This window comes from Mus musculus, chromosome 1 (genome assembly GCF_000001635.26).
Source record: "Mus musculus strain C57BL/6J chromosome 1, GRCm38.p6 C57BL/6J".
NCBI classification, from domain to species: Eukaryota; Metazoa; Chordata; class Mammalia; order Rodentia; family Muridae; genus Mus; species Mus musculus.
Genome location: NC_000067.6, coordinates 15,756,593 through 15,762,442, shown reverse-complemented (window position 1 = coordinate 15,762,442; position 5,850 = coordinate 15,756,593). Strand labels below are relative to the sequence as shown.

At 45.7% G+C, this 5,850-nt stretch overlaps 1 non-coding gene and 1 pseudogene across 1 annotated transcript; one reads left to right on the top strand and one right to left on the bottom strand.

Annotated features, from left to right (window-relative positions):
* Window positions 2,154–2,530, top strand: Gm6060 (predicted gene 6060; annotated as a pseudogene).
* Window positions 4,480–4,611, bottom strand: Gm25168. The gene has a single exon (XR_003949291.1). It is a non-coding gene; the product is annotated as a small nucleolar RNA SNORA17 (small nucleolar RNA).
* Window positions 4,612–5,850: the final 1,239 nt, after the last annotated feature.

The window sequence follows — 5,850 nt, the reverse complement described above, 5'->3', positions numbered from 1 at the left end:
ATAATTTTGTTGAAGATGTTTGCTGGTCCTTTGAGTTGAAAATCTTCATTCTCATCCACTCCTATTATCCATAGGTTTGGTCTTCTTATTGTGTCCTGGATTTCCTGGATATTTTGAGTTAGGATCTTTTTGCATTTTCCATTTTCTTTGATTGTGCCGATGTTCTCTATGGAATCTTCTGCACCTGAGATTCTCTCTTCCATCTCTTGTATTCTGTTGCTGATGCTCAAATCTATGGTTCCAGATTTCTTTCCTAGGGTTTCTATCTCCAGTGTTGCCTCACTTTGAGTTTTCTTTATTGTGTCTACTTCCCTTTTTAGGTCTAGTATGGTTTTGTTCATTTCCATCACCTGTTTGTATGTTTTTTCCTCTTTTTCTGTAAGGACTTCTACCTGTTTGATTGTGTTTTCCTGTTTTTCTTTAAGGACTTGTAACTCTTTAGCAGTGTTCTCCTGTATTTCTTTAAGTGATTTATTAAAGTCCTTCTTGATGTCCTCTACCATCATCATGAGATATGCTTTTAAATCTGGGTCTAGATTTTCGGGTGTGTTGGGGTGCCCTGGACTGGGCGAAGTGGGAGTGCAGGGTTCTGATGATGGTGAGTGGTCTTGGTTCCTGTTAGTAAGATTCCTAAGTTTACCTTTTGCCATCTGGTAATCTCTGGAGTTAGTAGTTATATTTGACTGTTTAGAGATTGTTCTTCTGGTGATTCTGTTACCGTCTATCAGCAGACCTGGGAGACAGATTCTCTCCTCTGAGTTTCAGTGCTCAGAGCACTCTCTGCTGGCAAGCTCTCTTACAGGGAAGGTGCGCAGATATCTTGTGTTTGGACCTCCTCCTGGCCGAAGAAGAAGGCCCAAAACAGGACCTTTCTCAGAAGCTGTGTTGCTTTGGCAGGTCCCAGAAGCTGTCAGCTTCTGTGGTGCAGACTCTCACCTGTGCAGACTAAATTCCTAAGTTCTGCGGAGTCCCGGAACCAAGATGGTGACTGCTGCTCCTGAGGCTGAGGCTGCCTCCCGATCCAGGCGGACACCTGTCCTCTGGTTCGGACGGTGGCCGGCTTTCTGCGGCCCGCAAAGGTTGCTGCCTCAGCGGCTCTGTGCTTCCGCCTGTCCCAGAAGCTGTCTGGTTCTGTGGCGCACCCTCTCACCTGTACAGACTAAATTCCTAAGTTCTGCGGAGTCCCGGAACCAAGATGGCGACGTGGTCCCCCAAAATTTAAAGTTATTTTATCTCAGAAAATGGTGAGACAAGACTGTATTTTATTTATTAATCTTTTAATTTTTTTTCTTTTTTTCTCTTTTTTATTAGATATTTTCTTTATTTACATTTCAAATGCTACCCTGAAAGTTCCCTATACCCTCCCCCAACCCCCGAAGAACACATGAGGGGCTGGTGAGATAGCTCAGTCTGTAAGAGCACTGACTGCTCTTCGGTAGGTCCCGAGTTCAAATCCCAGCAGCTACATTGTGGCTCACAACCACCCGTAATGAGATCTGATGCTGAAGACAGCTACAATGTACTACTACTACTATACTACTACTACTACTACTACTACTACTACTACTACTGAACACATGAAATAATTCTGTGAAAGGAAGAACCCTTTTAGCCAAATCCTTTCTCTCCAGTGCTCAGAGCACAAAAGTTTTCTGCTGTCTTTGGAACTTTGTCTGCAAACAGAGAATCAGAGGTTCAGTCCATTATCACTAAGACAGGAATATAGCCGTATCCAGGCAGGCATGGTGCAGGAGGAGTTGAGCATTCTACACTGGCGCTGGCATCAGGTCTATCTATGGAGAGACATTTGAGGATGTTAACTTTATCCTGAAGCATACAGGCTCTGACATCTGGTCCATGGCAAATGCTGGACCAAACACAAATAGTTACTGTGGAAAGCCATTCCGGACTCCCTGGCCAGCCGGACAGAAATCTATGCCAGGCAGTAAACAAGCCCATATTTGGTGGATGGCTCGCCCTTAATCCCTGATTGGCTGAGCAAGCCTGCCTGGTGAGGTGATGTGACCTGTGGTGATTGGTTGAGGCATGGTTGTGGCTTGAGTGGATTAAAAACGCTTGTACCCCGAGGCACGGGGGATTTGAAGAGAGAAGCTGCCTGAGTAAACTGCTTTAAGAAGAACCGGTGGTTGCGTTTTCTTTGCTGGTCAAGTCTGCCATAGCAGACTGAATAGCTGGATGGCAAGCATGTGGTCTTTGGGAAGGTGAAAGAAGGCATGAACATTGTGGAAGCCATGGAGAGTTTTGGGTTCAGGAATGGTAAGACCAGTAAGAAGAACACCATTTCTGACTGTGGACAACTCTAATTTCTTTTGACTTGCAGGCATTTCTCCCACCAGACCATTCATTCTGTAGCTCAGGAGAACACCCCTACCCCATCTGCTCATAATACTCTGTAATCTCTGCTCTCACTGAAATTCTTTGGGTTCCATATTTTCCTCATTCCCCTTAAAGTCTAGCTGGATTGCAAAGTAAATTTACTATTATGAATATAAACTAAATAAGAACTGTTAAAAAAAAGAGAAAATAACACATGAGCCTAGCAATTTAAATTTTCTATGGATTAAAATTTTAAACTATTTATTTATTTATTTATTTATTTATTTATTTATTTTGTGTGTGTGTGTGTGTGTGTGTGTGTGTGTGTGTGTGTGTGAATTTCACATCATGCACCTAAAGCCGACTCATCTCTTTCTCCCCTCATGTCTGCCCTCTGCCCTGGCAGCATTCTCCCCAACAGAGAAAAAGAAATCTCATTGTGGAAGCTGTAGTGTGTCACACAGTATACCCTTTTTGTCCACACTTCTTTGCTTGAAAATGTTTATTGGTCTGGTTCAAGGCCTCTGGCTTCTGCTATACTATCAATACTGGAATATCACTGGGACTTCTCTTGGATATCTTGTTGTTGCCCCATGTCAGGGAGACCCTGTAGTTTTGGATCTGTAGGACCAGCCCCTCCATGTGCTCTAGCATTTCATCGATGGGGTAGATGGTGGGGTGGATCAACTCATAGGCCTGGATCTACCCTGAGAGGTATTTCAGCTGGTCAACCCAAAGATTTTCCCTCTTATGTTCTCAGGGCCAGCTTACCAGCAACCCCAGCTACCAGGGCAAGCTCTATCCTGCTGCCCAGGAAAGTGCAGGGCCCACTCTCCTGAGTGTTCCAGAAGGTGAGGGTCAGTGCTAGTGCTTTCACTCTTGTGACCCTGGGGCCAGCTTTCCTGGTTGCCATTGATGGCAAGGGATGAGGGATGGGGATGGCATCTCTCCCTGGACTGTACCACTGTCTGGCAAACAAGATCAGGGCCTGCTCTCCCAAACTCACATCTTTGGGGCCACTCACCTGCAACCCCCATATCCAGGGACAGCTATACTGTGCTGTCCGGGTGAGGTACAGGGAGGGCCTGCTCTCCTGAGTGCTGCAGCAGTTGAGGTGCAGGGACTGCTCTCCTGCTTTCATGACCCCATAGGCCAACTCTCCCATCAGCCACAGGTGTCAAGGGCAAAAAGGAAAGGGAGTCTCTCCCTCAATAATGCTACTGCATAGCAGACAAGCGGTCTGGCCAGTTCTCCTACACTCACACCCCTGGAGGCTTACACACAACCCCCACATTCAGGACTAGCTCTATAATGCTGCCCAGGTGAGGTGGAGGGCTTGCTCTTCTGAGTGATGCTGTAGGTGAGGGGCAGGGATAGCTATCCCATCCTGATAACCTTGGGACCAGCTTTCCTACACACCATAGGTGGTAAGGGGTGAGGGCAGTCATCTCTCCTTCATCCATGTCATCACATGGCAGACAAGTGACAGGACCAGCTCTCCCACATGGGATGGGTTAGGGTAGGGGCTCAGCCACAACTCCTGCAATGTGCAGGCTACTCTCTCCAGGAGTACTTCAGTTGGCTATGGGTAGGGTCATCTCTCCTGTTTTCATGCCCCCAGGGCCAGCTCTCCCAGGATGCCCAGGTGAGGGGCCAGTTCTGTACAGATAGACCTCAACATTACATGTCCCTGGATGGAACCCAGACTATGTAGCCCCCAGTGTCAGCACAGGCCATGACTGCACCATGGTCTGAGATGGAATCACCTGCTATTCACATCAGGTAGTTCCTCATGACTCTTGAGTCTCTAGTTCTCCCTCTCTCTATTGTGCTCAAACCCTTCTGTTTCTCTTTCTCTTCCACTTCTTGACTACTTACTTGGTCCTCTTAGAGGTGCCTGAGGTCTCTGAGTGTCTGAGATTGTCTCATGAGTGCTATGCCTCACTTGTGCATTATGGCACCTGGCTGGTGGTCATCTAGGGCTAGCTCTCTGCAGGCCCATGTGAGAGTCCTCTATCTGGGCTCACTCCTGCTTGAGGCCCTCAGTTCCAGGTGGGGTTATTCTAGTTTCCAACTTGCCCCCAGTCCTGAGAACTGCCTGGGCCTGAGTGTCACCAAACTGGTGGTCTTCTCAGGCTCTCCCTTTTCAGGGAAAGTTGACCTATGACCATCATAGGTCAGAGGACTAAGCATAGACATAGCCTCTTTCCTCTCTGCCACCTACTGACGCACATGTGACACAGTAGCCACACCTGCAATATTTCTAGGGGCAGGTCTATGGATTAAACAAACAAACAAACAAACAAACAAACAAACAAACTTCTTATTTGACAGCTAACTCAGAAGACATTTAAAAGTTCATGGGAAACTAAGTTAGAATTTCGTTGCTTTTTTTAAAAACTAGATATTTGGTGATCTTGAAAACTGGTGGCTTGTTGATTTGGGTATGTACTATTTGTAAGATAAATTCTATAGCTATACACAATGGAGCAGCAGGGACAGGATCCTTCCGGTCTCCATCTACACACAGGAGCTAAGGCTATTCTACAGCCCTCTGTACACAGGTCCCACCAGGAGAGAGCTGGTCTCCCAGAAGTGCTCTCACTCTCAGGTTCAGATCTCTATTTACTCTCTAATAACTGTCCAAAGCAAGACCTGCCAGGAGCGCACAGGGCACAGGAACAGTGGAACAGCTGGGACAGGATCCTTCCGGTCTCCATCTTCACCCAGAAGCTGGGGCTACACCAGAAGAGAGCTGGTCTTCTAGAAGTGCTGACACAGGCTTACAGGCACATAGGAGGGGCAAGCTCCAGCCATAGATAGCAAGACCAACTAACACAAGTGATAACCAGATGGTGAAAGGCAAGCACAAGAACCTTATCAACAGAAACCAAGGCTACTTGGTATCATCAGAACCCAGTTCTTACAACAGTAAGTCCTGGATACCCCAACACACCAGAAAAGCAAGATTTGGATTTAAAAATCACGTCTCATGGTGCTGATAGAGGACTTTAAGAAGGTCATAAGTAACTCCCTCAAAGAAATACAGGAGAACACAGGTAAACAGCTAGAAGCCCTTAAAGAGAGAACACAAAGATCCCTTAAAGAATTACAGGAAAATACAACCAAATAGGCGAAGGAATTGAACAAAAACACCCAGGATCTAAAAATGGAAGTAGAAACAATAAAGAAATCACAAAGGGAGATGACTCTGGAGATAGAAAACCTAGGAAAGAGATCAAGAGTCATAGATGCAAGCATCACCAACAGAATACATGAGATAGAAGAGAGAATCTCAGGTGCAGAAGATAGCATAGAAAATATTGACACAACAGTCAAAGAAAATGTAAAATGCAAAAAGACTTTCAACCTAAAGTTATCAAAAAAGATAAGGAAGGACACTTCATACTCATCAAAGGAAAAATCTACCAAGAAGCACTCTCAATTCTGAACATCTATGCTCCAAATGCAAGGGCATCCACATTCATAAAAGAAACTTTACTAAAGCTCAAA